The sequence below is a fragment of the Carlito syrichta genome, unplaced genomic scaffold (genome assembly GCF_000164805.1).
Source record: "Carlito syrichta isolate Samal-C Ts95f unplaced genomic scaffold, Tarsius_syrichta-2.0.1 Scaffold301929, whole genome shotgun sequence".
Taxonomy (NCBI): Eukaryota; Metazoa; Chordata; class Mammalia; order Primates; family Tarsiidae; genus Carlito; species Carlito syrichta.
Window position 1 is genome coordinate 263,612 of NW_007246025.1, and position 21,191 is coordinate 284,802.

At 41.8% G+C, this 21,191-nt stretch overlaps 1 protein-coding gene across 3 annotated transcripts in view; it reads right to left on the reverse strand.

The window, feature by feature from the left end:
* Positions 1 to 21,191, reverse strand: part of RBPJ (recombination signal binding protein for immunoglobulin kappa J region) — a 116,654-nt gene that overhangs the window by 94,703 nt on the left and 760 nt on the right. The window lies entirely within an intron of this gene.

The following is a 21,191-nucleotide window of genomic DNA, read 5'->3' on the forward strand; positions in this document are numbered from 1 at the left end:
GTGGTAGCGCGCGCCTGTAATTCCAGCTACTTGGAAGACTGAGGTGGAAGGATCGCTGGAGCCCAGCAGATCGAGGCTGCAGTGGCCAGACTGCACTCCAGACTGGGCAACTGAGTGAGATTCCAACTCAAAAAAAAAAAAGAAAGAAAGAAAAGAAGTCTATATCAGAGACTTGCAAATATATTGACACCAGAAATACTAACTCTAATCTCACATGTACAGCAGGGTTTTTTAGAGGAGAAATCAGGAATCCTCATTTGTTTCAACTTTTGGTATTCCACCCTGTCATTTTTATTTTCTGCTCTATAAAAAAAATAAGTAAATGAACTTTTTCTAAAATTATTTTGAGAATGCTATCTTCCAGAAACTTTGATGAGAAATGCCACAGCTCATCAGGTACAGTGGCTCACTCCTTTAATCCCAATACTTTGGGAGGCCAAAGTAGGAGGATCACTTGAGGTCAAAAGTTTGAGACCAGCCTGGGAACACGACGAGAAACTATCCCTACACAAAACTTAAAAATAAGTTAGGCAAGGTGTTGCAAGTCTGTATAGTCCCAGCTAGTTGGGAGGCTGAAGTGGGAGGACCACTTAAGCCCAGGAGTTTAAGGCTGCAGCAAGGCATGATAGTGCCACTGCATGCCAGCCTGGATATCAAAGCAAGACTGTCTCAAACAACAACAACAAATACCATCACAGCTCCCTTAATTTTTGTAGTTCAGCTCCAGGTGATGTCTTTAATACTGCAGAAGAAAATTACTTAATATTATAGTTAACTATTTGTCTAAGATACGTATTAACACCATATTCTTTTGAAATAAAAGCGGGTGTAGGCACTGTGCCTAAAACTACTCGTGTGCATGAGCTAAAGATACCAAGTAGAAATATTTCATTTCACATAGCCCAACATTTACAGCTTTAGGCAGTAGACGCAGGTAAAACATTATCCATAAGTGCTATTACATGTAGCTGCTGTGAGCAAAGTATTTGAAGACAAAAAGCCATACCCATAAAACACCTTAAACTTACAGTTTACCTTCACACAGATCCAAATAATATATTTAGAGGAAGAATGATTAAAACAGTCAAGCAAAAACATTCCAAATTCCTTCAAAATCCTAAGTGGGAAAGATTACCAGAACAGAAACGCTCTCAGTTTGTACCATCCTAACTCTTCCCCTCAAAAAAACATTACCCTTAGGGATTCACAGTAACAAACACAGAATTCATTGCAACTGTGGCTACAATTTATAAGCAGCCTTTCATTGCTCCATAAAGGCTCATCATTGTAGATATTCATCAGTTTTTAAGTCACATCCACAGCTGCTGTGTTAGAAAAACAACAAAATTTGACAGCAAAGACTTTAAAATGACAGTAACAGAAGAGTTTTACATAAAACCAAATTAAAAGTACTGTGGTATAACCGTAAGAATGAAATGCATCTAGAGTACCAAAACCATGAGAATCTTGCATCATTCGTATTAGTAATATCTTCCATGGACGTGGTGTTAGAATCATTTCCTGAGCCAGGCTCGGTGGCTCAGCCTGTAATCCCGCGCCTTTGGGAGGCTGAGGTGAGTGGACTGCTTGAGCCCGCGGGTTCGAGACCCGCCTGGGCAACTTGGCAAGACCTCATCTCTACAATAAATCAAAAAAATTATCCGGGCATGGTAGCACGCGCCTGTATTTCCAGCTACTTGGAAGGCTGAGGCAGAAGGATCACCGGAGCCCAGCAGGTCAAGGCCGCAGTGGCCAGGAGCGGCCACTGCACTCCAGTCTGGGTGACAGAGTGAGACTCCAACTCAAAAAAAAAAAAAAAAAAAAATCCAGAGGTTAAACTCTGGGGCACCCCAAAGTTTAAATGTGGTGAAATGAGAAAGCACTAGTAAGGAGCCATAGAAAAAGGTGCCATGGTAGGAGGAAAACTAGGAGCATGGTATCCTCGAAGTCAAATGAAGAAAATGTCTGAACAAGAGAGTGACCCAAAATGTCAAATGTTGCTAATCAGGTAAGTCCAATCAAAAAACATTTGGGAAAAAAGCTGACCTCTACCTGAGCTGTATGGTAACCTTGAGGGCAGCAGTTTTGTTGGAGTGGTGGAGACAAAAGTCTGGCTAGGTAGGTTTAGGGAGAAAAGCAGGAGAATAATTGAGAGAGAGAACTCTTCAGAGGAGGTCTGTTACACAAGGGGGCAGAGACATCGGGAACTAGAGAGCATTGTGGGGTCCAAAGGAGAAATAACAGCATGTTTAAATACTGTTAAGAATGCTTCAGCAGAAAGTTAAAAATTGAGAAGGCTGGTCGTGGTGGCTCACACCTAAAATCCCAACATTTCAGGAGGCTGAGGCAGGAGGATTGCTTGAGCCCAGGTGTTTGAGATCAGCCTGGGCAACATAGCAAGACCTCATCTCCACAAAAAAGTCAAAAAATTAGCCAGATGCAGTGGTGTGCGACTGTAGGTCCCAGTTACTGAGAGGTTGAGCAGAAGGATTGCCAGAGCCCAGGAAGCTGAGGCTGCAGCTTGATCATGCCACTGCACTTCAGCCCAGGCAACAGAGACTCTGAATCAAAAAGAACAAAACAAAAAACAAAATTGAGATGAGAGAAAAGGAAGGTTAGTTGACTAGTCTAATGCCTCAGAGAAGCCAAGGAGTGGGATCCAGTGCCACAAGTATGCTTGCCCTAAGAAGAATACTCCCAGCAGGTTGCAAACTTTAGTAAACAGAATCACCTGAAAGGCTTGCTGAGGTACAGATTGTTGGATCCCACCTACAGAAGGTCTGGGATGGAACACCAGAAAGCTGAATTTCTAACAAGTTTCCAGGCAATTCTATTGCTGCTAGTCAAGAGACTTCGTTTTGAGAACCACTGTTCTATATGAGGGAAGAGAGAAAAAGATGAATGCATGAATACAAATGCTGTAAACTTGGTTTATCTATTAGGAAAAATATAGGTGACCACCTACACCACATAATACCCACATAATACATAACAAAACAAATAAACAAAAAGACCAAACTCTCAGAAGGGTTAAAGGAATAAATTTGTTTTTAAATTGTAAAATAACATATACAAGAAAACACATATAAGAATGTTTTCATAATCTTAGGTAAGGAAGTTAAGCAAAACACAAAGTCTAAGGAAAAACTTAGGAAAAAGCCTTTAGGAGAAGTCTTAGTCAAACAAATTTGACCACATAAAAATGTTAAACTCTTGTATGACAAAAATAAATAAAACTGAATGACAAAATGAAAACTAGGAAAAATGTAATATTTAATACACAGAATTGACAAAAAGCAATATGCAGAAAATAAAAAGATTTTACACAAGAAAAGATATATTTCAAACAGAAAAATGAATTAAGTGTTATAAATACATAATTCACAAGGAAAATAAAAATAGTCAATAAACAGATGAAAAAAACAGTGATTCCATGCAAAGGTATCCAGATATCAGTCACCTTCACACATTCACAGGTGTGTTAGCAGAGGTAATGCAAAAAAATAAACAGTTGGAGACAATCTCAAAACAGCCATTGAGAATCAGGAGCCACACTTACTGATACCCAGAGACACACAAGAAATCCTAGCTAACAACCCAAGTAAATTGAAGAACGATATGCTGTTTAGTTGATATAATCCAATGTATGCAGAGGAAGGGAAGACAAACAGGAAGGTCAGAACAACAGAATTTAAAAATCTTGCAGCTGGGCACAGTGGCTCACACCTGTAACCCCAGCACCCACGAGTTCATAACTAGCTTGGGCAACTTGGTGAGACCTCGTCTCTATGATAAATCAAAAAATTAGCCCAGCGTGGTGGTGCATACCAGTAGTTTCAGCTACTTGGAAGACTGAGGCAGAAGGATTGCCTAAGTCCAGCAGGTAAAGGCTGCAGTGGCCGTGAGTGTGCCACTGCACTCCAGACTGGGCACAGAGTGAGACTCCAACTCAAAAAAAAAAAAGCTTGCAATGCCTTTACATGTATCCAGCAGACATCTATAAAATGCTACACATCAACCACTAAACAAAGGCATTCTCTGGAAGGAAACAAAGAAGCACTGCTCTTTCTACTCTAATATTTGGAACATTTTTTTCTTTTTTACGATATATTTTTGTATTACTTTGGGGGAAGGAGGAAGTCTTAAAACCTTTTTTAAGCTTGAAAAGATTAATATACATTAAAATGTTAACCTGTGTTTAATTATAATTTTTTCCCTTTTTATATTGTTACATTTGTTATCAGGGGGAAACATATCTATATATATAAGTTTAAATAACAAAACCTACCCATATTCTTTAATGTAAGCACAAAAAAAAAGTTTACCTTTTTTTTTTTTTTTTTGAGTTGGAGTCTCACTCTGTCACCCAGACTGAGAGTGCAGTGGCCGCTCCCGGCCACTGCAGCCTCGACCAGCTGGGCTTCGGCGATCCTTCCGCCTCAGCCTTCCAAGTAGCTGGAACTACAGGCATGCGCTACCACACCTGGCTAATTTTTTTATTTATTGTAGAGATGAGGGCTCACCGAGTTGCCCAGGCGGGTCTTGAACCCACAGTCTCAGGCAATCCACTCACCTCAGCCTCCCAAAGGCATGGGATTATAGGCTGAGCAACAGAGCCTGGCTAAGTTTACCTTTCTAAGTAACTTTTACTAAGAGATGAGGTCTCTGTTGGCCAGGCTGGAGTGCAATGGTGAGATCATAGCTCACTGCAGCCTCCTGAGCTCCAGGGATCCTCCTATCTCACCCTCCAGAGTAACTGGGACTACAGGCATACGCCATCATACCCAACTAATTTATTTTTAAGACACAAGGGTCTCACTATGTTGCCCAGGCACATCTCCAATTCCCGGCCTCCAGCAATCCTTCTGCCTCTGCTTCGGAAGTAGCTGAGATTACAGGCACAGAGCCACTGAAACTGTCTCTCTACAGAACATTTTATAAAAATAGGCTGAGCACACTGCCTGACGCCAGTAATCCCAGCACTCTGAGAGACAGAGGTGGAAAGACTGCTGGAGGCCAGGAGTTCAAGATCAACCTGGGAAACATAGCAAGACTCTGTCTCTTCCAAAAATAAAAGTCTGGCATGGTGGTGCATGCCTACAGTCCCAGTTACTTAGGAGGCTGAGGCAGGAGCACGGCTTGAGTCCAAGAAATTGAGGCTACAATGAACTGTGTTCACACTACTGCACTACAGCCTAGATGACAGAGCAAGACCTTGTCTCTAAAAACAAAAACAGCCAGGCATGGTGGCTCATGCTTGTAAGCGCAGCACTTTGGGAGGCAGATGCGAAAGAATTGCCTGAGGTCAGGAGTTCCAAACCAGCCTGGGCAACTGGTGAGACCTTGTCTCTGCAATTAATCAAAAAGTTAGCTGGTGTGGTGATGCGCACTTGTAGTTCCAGTTACTTGAAAGGCTGAGGCAGAAGGTCCCAGCAGGTGGAGACTACAGGGGCCCTGAGGGTGCCACTGTAATCCAGCATGGGCGACAGAGTAAGACTGACTCACAATAAAATAAAAATAGCAAGCATGACTCTTCCTTTCTCAATACCTGAGAAACAGACTCAAACATGTCAAGAAAATTAATTTTGAGTCGAAGGAAATTCACCCCATTGTAAACATACATATATCTGGAGGCTGGGAATCAGGTATGCAGACGAACTATCTTATTCACTTTATATCAACTTAGTTTACAATTAATATATACTCGTCTGTGATACTTTTTAAAATTGCAGACAAGATTTTAGGATGGTGGTGGCAACAGCATTTTCCAATCTTTCCTACATAAAAGAGTGGCAACTAAACAGTAAAATCAAAATCCATCAGCATCATTTACAATAAAATTAGGTAACTTGGGTTCCCCAAAACCCCAAAATACTAACAAGTAGGACAAACCACCAACAACCATAGACTAAAGAAGGAAGCAAATGGAGGGAGGTGGACAAGGCTGTGACGAGAGTCCAACCATGAGATGAAACAGGCCTGGAGAACATGGCAACGGCAATGAGCAAGGAAAGGAGAGCCCAGAATAAGTGGTAAGAGATACAAGGAAGCCAAAAGGAAAGATCTGGTCGTCAACAAAATTTAAAAGGGTAGAGTGAAAGGAAATTAAGAAGTTACTGAAGTGAATGTTCACATATGGCAGTTAGATGGCAGATGGAACTTGACAGCTATTAAGTCTATTTTATAGGAGGGTATAACATACCTAGGTGGTGAAAAGAACAGGCTATTTTGGAAAAGTCAAGTTTCGTGGTCAACAGAATAACCAGTAAAAATATGAAATATTTAAGAATATAAATCTAAGCATCCACACTAACCACACAGACATGAAGTCAAAAACAAAACAAGATCAAGATAAACATTGTGAACCAAAACATTTAAGACTGAAAGAGGAATAAGTAGCAAAGAAAACATGACAGAGGCTTGAATAAGTGGTAAGAAAGGAAATGGATTATCAGGCAATTCTTATAGACCGGGGCCTAGTCTAGCAAGCCCTTTGCATACACAAGAACTCTGAGGTAGGTTCTCCATTTTACAACTGTGGGAACTTAAGTTACGATGCAACTGAGTAACTTGCCCAAGGCCACAAAGGGTATATATAGAACAATTTAAAAGACCTAAAAATTAATCTGTAGGCATAAAAGGAATATTTGAAAAACACTAAAAATATGAAGCACAAAAAGAGGATTCTCTGATGGAGCAACATCCCAGGAATGCCTGATAAGATTATTATTTTAAAAATTAAGCCGGGCACAGTGGCAAACACCTGTAATCCCAGTTGCTCAGGAGGCTAAGACAGGAGGACAAGCCTGAGCCCAGGGGTTTTCAAGATCCTGCCTCAAAAAAAATTGTTTTTAATGAAATAGAAAATTTTACTTAAAGATAAATGATGCTATTTCAGACAACCATTGAGTTCAAAGACTACTCTAATCAAATTTGAATGCACTTCTAGGAAGCAGACTTTTTTTAAAGCAAACTAATAGGGAGAATCTACTATTTTTTTAAAGCCTTGTAATAATACACTTGTTTACATCTGAGACTGTCTTGTCACCTAGCAGTGAGTTCAGATGGGGAGATAAACAAAAAGACTGTCAGTACTAAGTAGAGTAAATGCAATGGCAAAGGCAGGAGCAAAACTGTGTGAACTTGAATTAAATCACTACATCCCCGACCTTCAGACTTCTTATCTATAAAATAGATAAACTCCTTCACAATACGGAGTAGATATTCCACAAAACATGAGTTCCTTGAACCCCTTCATATATGCCAAATTGTTGACATTTTTAATACAAAGTAGAATGTCAGCATTTCCATTTCAACATTAAGAAATATACAGTTGTCCCTCAGTATCCACAGGGGATTGATTCCAGGACCCTCACATTTACCAAAATCCACACATGTTCCAGATCTGCAGTCAGCCCAACATAAACACAAGTTTTACATCCCACACATACTGTATTTTCCACTCATGTATAGTTGAAAAAGTCCACATAAGAGTAGACACACTGGGGCAACCCCCTCAGGTTCCCTCCCACTGTGGGAGCTTTTCTGTCCTCTTAATAAATCCTGCTTTCTCACAAAAAAGAAAAAAGAGTAGACACACTGAGTCTTGAAATCCATGTTGTTCAAGGGTCAACTGTACTCCCAATTGTTAACAGTGGTTATTTCCTAGTATGAGACTACAGTGGCTCACTTTATATAACATTATTTAAGCAACTTTTGCAATTCTTAAAATAAATATTTTTCTAATAAGAAAGACAATCAAAGGCCAGGTACATGGCTCATACCTGTAATCCCAACACTTTAAGAGGCCAAGGTAGGAGGACAGTTTGCGTCTAGGAGTTCCAGACCAACCTGGGCAACACAGCAAGACTGTCCCTATAAAAAATTAGCCTGGTGTGGTGGAATGCACTGTTAGTCCCAGCTAGTCAGGAAGCTGAGGTGGGAGGACTGCTTGAGCCCACGAGTCTGAGGCTGCAGTGAGATTGTGCCACTGCATTCCAGCCTGGACAACAGAATGAGACCCTGACTTGTTAAAAAAAATAATCATTGCCTGGCTCGGTGGCTCAGTCTGTAATCCTGTGCCTTGGGAGGTTGAGGTGAATGAATTGCCTGAGCCCACGGGTTCGAGACCCTCCTGGGCAGCTTGGCAAGACCTCATCTCTACAATAAATCAAAAAGTTAGCCAGGCGTGGTAGCGCGCGCCTGTAGTTCCAGCTACTTGGAAGGCTGAGGCAGAAGGATCGCCGGAGCCCAGCAGGTCAAGGCTGCGGTGGCCGGGAGCAGCCACTGCACTCCAGTCTGGGTGACAGAGTGAGACTTCAACCCAAAAAAAAAAAAAAATTTTTTTAATTTAAATTGTAATGTGATTTAAAAGGTATTTAATTTACCAACTGACAATTTCTAGGCATTATAGCTAAGAAACTACAGGTTTAAGTAAATGATGTCACTAAATTCTGTGTGCAAAATATACATACCAACACTGAATATAGGGGGGAAGGCCAGAACAAAGAAAGAAAGGCTTACCAATAATTATGAGATAAGCTTTGAAAGTTGCAACTATCCAGCCAGGTGAGGTGGCTCACGCCTGTAATCCCAACACTTTGGGAGGCTGAGGTGGGAGGAGTGCCTGAGCCCAGGGGTTCGAGACCAGCCTGGGCAACATGGTCAGACATCATCTCTACAATAAATCAAGAAAAATTAGCCGGGAATGGAGGTGCACACCTGTAGTTCCAGCTACTTGGAAGGCTGAGGCAGAAGGATCGCCTGAGCCCAGCAGGTCGAGGCTGCAGTGGCTGTGAATGTGACACTGCACTGGGCGACAGAGTGAGAATCTAACTTTAAAAAAAAAGGTTACAACTATCCAGGCTTGAGTTTTTGTTTTTTTTTTTAACATTACAACAGTGAAGTGGTAACTCCCATTAATTCAGTACTATACATTTAGTTGAATAATGACAATCATCATTAAAAGCTGTAAGTAAGCCCTGCTTGGTGGCTCAGCCTGTAATCCTACGCCTTTGGGAGGCTGAGGTGAGTGGATTGCCTGAGCCCGCCACCCGCCTGGGCAACGAGACCTCATCTCTACAATAAATCAAAAAATCAGCCGGGCATGGTAGCACAAGCCTGTAATTCCGGCTACTTGGAATTGGAAGGCTGAAACGGAAGGACCGCCAGAGCCCAGCAGGTCGAGGCTGCGGTGGCTGGGAGCAGCCACTGCACTCCAGTCTGGGCAACAGAGTGAGATTCTAACTCAAAAAAAAAAAAAAAAAAAAAAAAAGCTGTAAGTACATTACCATATACTATCACTACTATCTTTAGAATGCTGAAACAGACTTAATTCACTTCCTTGACATTTGGATAAACATGGATGACAGATACAACAGATTTAATGATCTCATAGTCTGGAGAGTAATACTGCCTTGGCATATACATGAGAAACATCATTGCACGTACATTAAGTTCGTAAGCTAGACCATCTTTCAGTATAAAATTTCAAGTTGTGGCCTCTCTTCCCTGTATAACAGCCTTCTTTCTTCTTACTCTCCTCTCTGTCCTTCCATCTTCTCTTCCAGAGGCTCTGGAAACAGCCAGTTGCAGTTTAGTGTAGGTGACAGAACCAAAAAGCTAGGAAGACAAGCTGCAGAGGCTGGAGGGAGCCCGGGGTAACTGCACTGACCAGTTCTTGAGTAGGAGCAACTGAAGCAGAGTGGGGAAGGGGTGCAGTGAGACAACAATGCTTCTAAAGAGACCAGCCTGACCAGATAGAAATACAAGATAAAGATCACAAGCAGCATCAAGAACAGGAACACAGCAAAAAGGGGAAAGAAGAGGCAGGCTCAGAGCTGACCATTTATGAAGCAACACTGGCAGCAAGCAGCACGCCATCAAGCAGGCTTGAGAGCTGAGGAGTTGGCATCCTTGGTCTAAGGCCACACATAACAGAAAAAAGGGCTATTAAAAAGTGCAAGGGCCAGGTTCAATGGCTCAGCCTGTAATCCCAGCACTTTGGGAGGCCAAAGCGAGTGGACTGCCTGAGCCCGCAGGTTCGAGACTCGCCTGGGCAACTTGGCAAGACCTTGTCTCTACAATAAATCAAAAATTAGCAGGGTGTGGTAGCGTGTGCCTGTAGTACCAGCTACTTGGAAGGCAAAGGTGGAAGGATCGCAGGAGCCCAGCAGGTCGAGGCTGCGGTGGCCTGGAGCGGCCATTGCACTCCAGTCTGGGTGACAGAGTGAGATTCCAACTCAAAAAAAAAAAAAAAAAATTAGCCGGGCGTGGTAGCGCTCGCCTGTAGTTCCAGTTTCTTGGAAGGCTGAGGCGGAACGATCGCGGAGCCCAGCAGGTTGAGGCTGCAGTTGCCGGGAGCATGCCACAAGAGTGTGCCACTGCACTCCAGTCTGGGTGACAGAGTGAGACTCCAACTCAAAAAAAAAAAAAAAAAAAAAAAAAAAAGCATGTAACATTAAAAGGCAGCTGAGTGGGACAAATAGAAAACAGTAAACAGTAAAAAGATCGACATAAGCCTCCACCTTCCCCCAAAACAAACCAGGAACTAGCTCAGTTACTCAGTGTGTCTCAGCCATTAGCCAACTATAATTTATCTAACCTATCTTGTGCCTATGTTTAAATGAGTGGATTCTATAGAGCATGTGATTAATAAGGGTTTCTCTAGCTCTAAAGTTTCCTGAATCTAACAGATTTAAATCACACACACACACACACACACACACACACATCACACAGGATGCAGTTACAATTCTAGGATATGTTCCTCTTCAACTGAGAGTATAAGTATGCAAGAGAACATATAGACCACACTTCATCTTTTATCAAATCCTCTAAGAAACAAATCCCCACAATATCCTCTTCTAAAGCAATCCAGTCTCAACATCAAAAAAAAAAAAAAAAAATACTGCCCAAAACCATATCACCGAACTTCACTTTAAGCACGTGTGAATGTGTTCACTTGTGAATTTCACTGTACCTCCCTTCAGCTTCCATGACTTATTCTAATGTCATTACACTTTTCTAATTTTCAACACTCAAAAGGAGTTTTCTATTTGACATAGGTTCCATATTCCACTTCAAAAAGAAAAGGCAGGGGGTCAGTTTCTACATGGGTTCTAGGTAGAGAAATCAACCTATGCTAAAAGTCAGTCTTACAATTTAGATTAAGTGCCACCTAGTGGCAAGTGTTATATATTATTAAATTCACTCAACATTCATCAGCAAGCAACTAACATTCTGGCAGATAGTATGTACTGCATAATTATGCAAGTAAAATATTGCTCCTCTCCTTATGGATCTTACTGACAGAGTAGATATGTAGATATTCAATACAGATAAATGTACATAATTGTAGAACAATGTTCAGTTTAACAGCAGAAGTATGCAAAAATAAGTACTCAGCATTTATTTAAAACCTAAAATAAATGCCAACAATTTGTTAAACAGGTTCTCTTAAACCTGTTCATCTCACTCACATTTTTCCTTTTTTAATCATTTTATCACCCTGCCTGTTTTGGGTTTTTTGAGTTGGAATCTCACTCTGTTGCCCTAGCTGGAGTGCAGTGACACACTCACGGCCACCGCAGCCTCCACCTACGGGACTCAGGTGATCCTTCCGCCTCAGTCTTCCAAGCAGCTGGAACTACAGGTGCCCGCTACCACACCCGGCTAATTTTTTGATTTATTGTAGAGACGAGTTACCCAGGCTGGTCTCGAACCCCAGGCTCAGGCAATCCTCTTACCTAGGCCTATCACCCAGATTTTAATTGTTCAGGTTTTTTCCCCACCTTCCCTTCTGGTGGGTGCACAACCCCCCACCCCACCATCTTATCCTTTAACTTCCACAGTTCAGAAAAAGGGCAGGGTAGAACCTTTATGGAACACATACTATTTCCAGAACTAACTAAGCTAGACATTTTATATCCCATATAACATTTAATCCTCACAGCAATACCATGAAATATTATTATCTCCCACCTTTTAGACAAAGGAAAAGTCTTGGATAAACGGCATGCTCATAACCACAAACCTATTTTAGTGACAGACAGTACAATGATTCCAAAGCTCCTTACACAATTTTGACTCTGCCTTGTCAATTCATTCCTAGGCCTACTACTATGATCAGATCTTGATTATTTTCATCATATGGTCTCCACCAATTCCAATCTATTTTACATTGTTTACATCCAGCTTAAAATCATCTGATCTAAATCTTCAATGCCCTATGCCTATCCTCTGTATCCCTGATTGATATTCAAATACTCACCTTAGCACTTAAAGTCCTCCAAGAGACCTCCCAACTACTTTTCCAGTTTAATTTCCCACCATCCCCTATCATTCTCACCTTTTCTATGAACTCCCTTGCAACTGGAGCTAATTATTCACACCTGTGTTCCCACCAACACTAAACATCTGTTACACCACTTATCATCTCTCCTATACTGTAATTATCTGTGTACTTCCCACTAAATCATGAGCTTCACCAAACCATTCCTTAGCAGTCTTAAAGAACCAGAATATAGCAGTCTCATACCTCGTAAGTGCTCAACAACTGCTTCTTTAATAAACACAGTGTTATTAAAACAATACTAAAAGGAGAGTCACTAAAACATGGTGATACTCATATTCCTTCACTCTTCCTACATGTCTTGGGACCTCAATGTTCTGCTTACTCCAGTTGGCATATGGCATATGAACTATGCACAGAACTGTATAATTTTTTGCATGAATAGTTTTCATACTCAAACCAAAAAAAAAATTATCTGAAAAGGAATGCTGGCAAAATAAGGCAAAATTTTAGTAGGTGTGCAGTTTTCCAAAAAGGGAACAAATACCTTTGTTTCAATTACATACATGAGTCTCAAGTAACATGTTCTGGAGCAAATCAGGCTACATCCACAACAAGCTGCTCACGATACCTTTAAAGTCTCTACAACACTGGGTTTACATTTCATAATGCAATAGTGCACTTCTCTAACACAATCTCTATTATACTTACTAAAAAACAGCTTTATAAAGAAATAAATGTTTTTGTTTGTATAAACTTTTTTTTTTTTTAGAAAGCAGGATTTATTGAGAGGACAGAAAAGCTCCCACAGTGGGAAAGGACCCAAGGGGGTTGCCCTGTATAAACTTTCACAAGGAACTATTCTTATTTACTTACAAGCCTATCATCTAATTAACAATCCACAAACATTAGCTCTAAGGCCAGGTTAAGACTACTGAATACAGTATAGACAAATACTGGAAGGGGAATTAAAAAGCTCCAGGTTGGTTTTAGTGTATTTCACCTCACATCAAACATATACAGCTTTCACTGAAGAGCCTCTGCAACTCAAGATGCCTAAAAAGCAGTGTTTTCTGTCTTTCTTTTTTGTAAACTGAAAATAGTAAAAATATTCCCAAGAATGCCCTGGACCTCACCAATCTAACTCAAAAGATGGCATGCTTATCACTATACACTGTCGCGACACAACAAATTATGTAAATGTTCAGACAGGTAACTACTACCATTTACAGTGCCTCTGATGCTCCCCCTGCCCCACCCACAGTAAGTGTGACATGTTCAGGAAGCCCAGTACCCTTTTCAGACTATTAGGATACCATTTCATTCCCTGAAGCAGAAACAGGCCTAATGAGGCATAAGCAACACCATGATGTTGTGCCAGGCCTAAAAGGCATCCAAAACTGCGGCCAGTGTGTGTCTGACAGAGTAGCAGTTGGGCATTCAACTTTCCAACATTGCTACAGCTGCCCAAGCAGAAGCAGTACAAAGTAGATCCCAGAAAGTTGGGGGTGACTCAATGACAACACCCATGGTCAAGCAGTATTCACCTAATATGTCTGCTCAAAATGCCAAAGTACATATTTCCTTTTTTTTTTTTTGAGTTCGAGTCTCACTCTGTTGCCGAAGCTGGAATGCAGTGGCACACTCACAGACACTGCAGACTCCACCTGCTGGGCTCAGGCAATCCTTCCGTGTCAGCCCTCCAAGTAGATGGAACTACAGGAGTGTGCCACTACGCACAGCTAATTTTTTGATGTATTGTACAGACAAGGCCTCGCCACGTTTGCCCAGACTGGTTTCAAACCCATGGGCTCAGGCAATCCTCTCACCTCCACCTCCCAAAGTGCTGAGATTACAGGCGTGAGCCACCACACCTGGCTGAAAGCATATATTTCAAGGGATGCAGTCCTCTGCACTAAATACAGTGCTGCATTCCTAAAACATGGCACAAAAACCGCAGGCTGCAGTAAAAAAATCCATCTTGAACCCTGCCTACCAGAAGAAACTGATTGTTATAATAATTAAAATGTTTATATAGAGTGCTTTATTATTCAAAAACCAGTTACATATACACTGCTTCATTTGGCCTTTATAATTTCATACATTTTACCTTTCAACAGTCATAACATGCCTGGCAAATAAAACATAAGTAAATTATGATTCCCTATTTTACAGAGGTAGAAACTGAAGGCTAAAATTACCTATAAGAAATCTGTCCACAAGACTTGAATCTTCCTATAGATGATCAAGTTATTATTTAGTTCTATGGATGTCTCAAGGTTTAATGTACATCCCAATGTATCTAAGTACTTAAGGCACTTTAAAAATAAAGAAGCCTTTTGAGAAAAACTGACAGCCAATCACACAAAAAACAAAATGTTTACACAAAAAAAACATATGATCTCACTCATAAGCAGACCCTGAACATTTTACCATAATACTACAAGAAAGGAATTGTAGTAGCAGGATACTGCTGGAGTGAGAGCAGGGACACAACATCAATAAGAGTATCTCATCTCAAACCAGGCAAAGTGGAGGCAAAGTGGAGACCTGTATGATGTCCACCTAATCCTAAATTGTACCCCACATCTTTAAAATTAAATTAAATTAAATTTTAAAAGTCAGGAACACTGGCTCACGGCAGAGGCAAGAGGATTGCTTGAGTTCAGGGATTTGAGACCTGCCTGGGCAACATGGCGAGACCGTGTCTCCACAATAAATCAAAACATCAGCTGGGCTCGGTGGCTCAGCCTGTAATCCCGCACCTTTGGGAGGCTGAGGTGAGTGGACTGACTGAGCCCGCGGGTTCGAGACCTGTCTGGGCAACTTGGCGGGACCTCATATCTACAATAAATCAAAATTTAGCCGGGCGTGGTAGTGAGCGCCTGTAGCTCCAGCTGCTTGGAAGGCTGAGGCGGAAGGATCGCCAGAGCCCAGCAGATGGAGGCTGCAGTGGCCAGGAGCAGCCACTGCACTCCAGTCTGGGCGACAGAGTGAGACTCCAACTCAAAAAAAAAAAAAAAATCAAAACATCAGCCAGGCGTGGTGGCTCAAGCCTGTAATTCCAGAACTTTGGGAGGTCGAGGCGAGAGGACTGCCTGAGTCCAGAGGTTCGAGATCAGCCTGGGCAACTTGGAGAGATCTTGTCTCTAAAATAAATCAAGAAAAATTAACTGTGCGTGGTGTGGCGCATGCCTGTAGTTCCAGCTACTTAGAAGGCTGAGGCAGAAGAATCACCTGAGCCCAGCAGGTCAAAGCTGCGGTGGCCATGAGCATGCCACTGTACTCCAGCCTGGGCGACAGAGTGAGACTCCAACTCAAAAAAATAAAAATAAATAAATAAATAAAAATCAGTCAGGCGTGGTGGTGCATGCCTATGGTTCCAACTACTTGGAAGGCTAAGGTAGAAGGATCACCTGAGCCCAGCAGATCAAGGCTGTGGTGGCCGTGAGTGGCACGCTCATGGGCAGTGCACTTCAGCCTGGGAGAGAATGAGACTCCAACTCAAGAAATAAAATAAAATCCAACAAATAAATAACTAATAAAATGCAATATTTAAGCTTGTCAGTTTTCTACAAACAATATAATATAGCATTTTCTAATAATCCAAAAAGAACTTCTGCCTAAGAGTCTTACTATATAATGTTCTCAGGGGTTATGAAACTGCCTGTGGCTGAAAATATCAATTCTTCTGAGTGCTTCAGCAATGACACCCTACATAATCAAAGTTAAATATATACACAAATTTTATATGGATTATATACACACACACTGTGTATATACACACATACCCATATACATAAAAACGCACCTACACAAACCATGTTAAATCAAGGTTTCAAACTATGAGTTGTTTGTTCAAAAAATCTTTTTGCGCCGGGCTCAGTGGCTCAGCCTGTAATCCCAGCACTTTGGGAGGCCGAGGTGAGTGGATTGCCTGAGCCCGCGAGTTCGAGACATGCCTGGGCAACTTGGCGAGACCTCATCTCTACAATAAATCAAAAATTAGCCAGGTGTGGTAGCGCACATCTGTAGTTCCAGCTACTTGGAAGGCTGAGGCAGAAGGATCACCGGAGCCTAGCAGGTCGAGGCTGCGGTGGCCAGGAGTGGCCACTGCACTGCAGTCTAGGTGACAGAGTGAGACTCCAACTCAAAAAAAAAAAAAAAATCTTTTTGCTAAGTCTCTATCATGTGCTAGGCACTCTTTCAAGTATAAGGATATATAAATGATATCTGCCACCAAGTAACTAAGGATATTTGGGTGTGACAGATAATTACAATTTAATATCACACTTGCAAGGGAATTATATATAGCATTTAATAATACACAGCACAGTCAGACATAGTAGCTCACACCTGTAATCCAAGCACTTGGGGAGGTGGGAGACAGGAGGACTGCCAGGGCTCAGGAGTTGGAGATCAGCCTGAACAACAGAGAGAGACCTCATCTCTACAATAAATCAAAAAATTAGCCAGGCATAGTGGCACATGCCTGTGGTTCCACCTGCTTGGAAGGCTGAGGTGGAAGGATCAGCTGAGCCCAGCAGGTCGAGGCTGTGGTGGCCATGAGCATGCCTCCGGCCTGGGTGACAGAGACTCCCCAGGCTCCAACTCAAAAAATAAATAAATAGGCCAGGCTCAGTGGCTCAGCCCATAATCCCAGCACTTTGGGAGGCCAAGGCGAGTGGACTGCCTAAGCCCACGGGTTCGAGACCAGCCTGGGCAACTTGGCAAGACCTCACTTCTACAATAAATCAAAAAATTAGCCGGGCGTGGTAGCGCGCACCTGTAGTTACAACTACTTGGAAGGCTGAGGCGGAAGGATCGCCAGAGCCCAACAGGTTGACGCTGGGGTGGCCTTGAGTGTGCCACTGCACTCCAGCCTGGGCGATGGAGACTCCAACTCAATAAATAAATAAATAAATAAATAAATAACACACAGCAGGTGCACCAACCTAGCCTAGTGGATCAGGTTAGAGTATTTCCTGATCTTAGTTTTGAATAATACCTACTAAGGACCAGTACTTTTCATCGCACAAGGCAGCATTAAACTTCTAGGCTCATGCAGGAAGCTCAAAGTTTTTAAATATGACTGGGGTATTAATTATGATGCGAGAGAATTTGGCAACAATTCAGCTGGAGAAGAAGCAAATGAAACAGGAAGACCCTATATGCCATGCTAGCTAGCATTTCCTGAGTTCTTGCTATGGTGCCAGGAACTCTACTAAATGCTTTCATTCGTTACCTCATTTAATCCTCACAACAATCCTGAATTAGGAATAATTATCTTCCAATTGATAGAGGTTAACTTGTCGATATTACGGGGGTTTTAAGTTGCAGAGACAGAACTGGAAGTCAGTTTGGATTAAATCATAAATGTGATCTCAACCCTCCACTCTGTTGCCTCTCTTAACGAAAGCTGCTAGGGGGAGCCATTGAAAGGTTTTTAGACTAAGCAGTGAAGTGATCAGATTTGCTCTTTAAAAAGACAGCAGTATGTGGAAGCTGGATAAAGGGCATGAGACTAGAGCAGAGAGGCGTCAATACATCTGCAGTAATCCAGGTGAGAAATGAGAGCCGTAAGGAAGAATAAATCAAATTCAAGAGATTTTTTGGGAGGAAAAACTATCAGTTCTTAGGGATTAAATGGTAAAGGGTTAGTGAGAGAGGAATCCAGAATCCAGGGCTGGGGAACCAGAAGGGGCATATCATCTACCAGGAACACAGAAGCAACAGGTTTCATTCGTTCAGTTAGTATCTACAGGGTGTCCTCCACATGCAAAACATTTTCCTAAAGCCAAGAATCAAGTCTGAAATTACAGTCCTGAGTTGTCTGAAGATATTCTTAAGAGCAAATGACAAAGCACTAAACATTTTAAGGCATATTTAAAATTAGTTGTTTCTATTAACAGACTTGGCTTAGAGTTCAGTAAAAATATGTTGTTACCATTTTTTGAACTACTACTACATGCAGAAAACAAATCGAAAGAGGAAAGGCATCACATAATTTTACAATGTGTTATTATGTTTGAGTTTGACAGATCTTCAATCTCTTACACCACACACACACACACACACACACACGCACACAAAACACACACACCACCCTATAATTTGTTTTCCTTGCCCCTCTTCTTATAAGTTTATGGGGGGGGCGGGATGTGTCTGTTTTATTACCCATACTGTAATACATATTTGGGGTTGGAGTTTCTTTTCATCCCACTATCAGTACTGTGACCTGCCAAGAACTTAGTTCAAAACCTTCTATATACTGACTTCCTATGAAATATGAAGCTTATTTTGGTAACAATCCCTAGGCCTTAACCACACCTTTCATCCAAGGATGCGCCTCGCAAATCTTAAGGCACAGCAATCCCGTGCAGCTGTGGCAACTTATTACAATTCCCATTTTACTACATAGTTAGGAAACTGGCCCAGGGGAAGTAGAGTAACTTGGAAATAAACACAAAGCCAGATGCCAAAAATAACAACTTTTAGTCAATCCATGAGAAAATACTGCCCCTAGTTGAAATAACATGAAATTTAGTATTAGGAGGAAGCAAAATGCAAAAGAATGAATTAAAGTCAAGTCCTAGGTCTTATTTCTAATAACACCAGAATTAAGATTTGTATGAACTTTGAAACAAAGCAATTTTTTTCCTACTGACTTACCAATCCAGGATGCCAAAGATTATTTAATGAATTACACCTGGCAAGAATGCCCCTTCCCCAAACCAATTTTTATCTTATTCACTTAAAAAACACCGAAAGAAATCTGTTAATATGGAGGAACAGATAACTTTTTAAAAACACTAACTGCTTAATATCTAGTGCCTAGAAGCACACATCAGAACAGATCTGAAAATACTGCAAGCCTCTTATGTGCATGGACAATAAATTTAAAAATTTAACAGTCAATAATCAGAATGAAAACTCCCCAGCCACACAATTCATCCTGTACATTTCGAAATATGCTACAGTTTGCTATAATTTAGTTAAAGGCACCGTTTGATTTCATCACAAAATAAAGGTCTTACACAGGATTGAGAAACAAAAACACAACTCAAATTGTAAAACTGCTTTTATGTCTTTGTGATCATTCTTCTAAGTGCAAGTAACAGCAAAACACCTTCCTTTATTACACAGTATTTACACTTTGCTTCCAGTCAAAACCAATAAACTCAAGATTTTACCTTCCAAGGAATGATTACGTATTAAGAATGAGTGAGGGAGACAAATGCCTATTATTGGTAAAACCCACTCATGAAACACAGGTTGCAAGTTTTCAGAAAAACCTCATATGTGGATCATGAAATCATGATTTTCCATTAATTGAAATTCAAACTACTAATTGTAACCACAGCCAAAAACAAAAAATGCTTTCCAACGCACCAACATTCCTTACAAAAGATCCTGTATAACCTTTATCAGTAAAACTTCACATAGAACTTTAGTTTGTAAATGAAATGACACTCCAAATGCTTTTACAGGTAACATATCTTCTAAAAATTGAGAGCAACTAGTAGGAAAAAACAAACTCCTAAAAAATACATTCACTATAGTAATCCTGGTCAATTACCTCTTATTCCTAGCCCTTGAGTAACTCAGGCCATTAATATACAACACACCACACCCCCACCCCCACACATAACCCCAAACTTAATATTACCATAACAATGAGAACTCAGAACAATGTAATAGTCCTTTAATATTAGGAAGTGTATTTAAGATAGCCTCACCAAAGACTGACTGACATGTATTCTAAAGGTATACTTACAGTATGCTTTTTTTTTTTAAACCGGTATTTGATTACTATTTTCCACAAAGATCCTAGAAACAGTATTCATCAACCAGAAACAGTACTCCTCAGCGCTTTCCTCATGTCAACCCCAAGAATGGGACAGAAGGCTGTCATACAGCTACAGAGCAGAAAGCAAATAACTGCAAACTATTTAATGATTAAGAAAAAGTAAAACATTCTTATCGACTTCCCAGGTAGGATGTCTCTCCTTTTCCTTATGAGGCAAGAGTGACTGGTAAAATAACAGCCTCTAGATTTAGATTCCAGAAAATGCTGAAATTCTCACCCCAACATTCACAAGTTTTTAACATCAAAATTCACTCAACTACCACTCAACACACCAAAAGAATACCCGCTGTGGATATACGAAACTATTCTCAAACACCAACAGGGGGAAAAAAAAATTCCTTAAGCCTCCTTCTTACCAAATCCCCTCCACCCATCCTCAGGTCACCCAGATGCACAGACACGAAAGACAGCTGCCCTTGGCCTAGGCCGTCAGGAACCATCGAGAGGGGGCGGGGGGCGCAACGACCACCAAGAGACCAGATCTTTTTCCAGGGCCACCGCCTCCAAGCAAAACAAGCCCGGGCCCAAAGAGCGAGGAAAGCTGGAGACGCTTTAATCCCGAGAGAAAGGGGTGCGGAGGAGGAAACCAAGTATCCCATGCATCTTCCAGACCCACAAAACAACAACAAACCGTGGAGACTGTCTGCACTCGGAAGCGCCAGATGGGAGTCCCCGGGGCTGAGACAGTTCGGCAGACACACGCCGTGGGTCGTGGATCAATCAGCCGCCGGCGGGGAGGGGCAGGGGATGCCGGAGAACGGGCCCCGGCACGGGAGAGACAAAGCCTCTGGGGGTGATCCCGGACCGGGAGAAAGGTGAGAGGGGATACGCACGAGAAAGACAATGGAAGCAAAATCAAGGCAGGAGTCTGGAGCCCGGGCTGCGGCAGGTCACTGGGCTCCGGAGAAGTGGGGGCTCAACAAAGGGGCGCCGGAGCCAGGACAGCGGCGGGGAGGAGAAGGGGAAGGGATGCGGGGCGCCACGGGCCGGACAAAGCGCCCAGGGCGGCGGAACAAAGGGCCGGGGGTA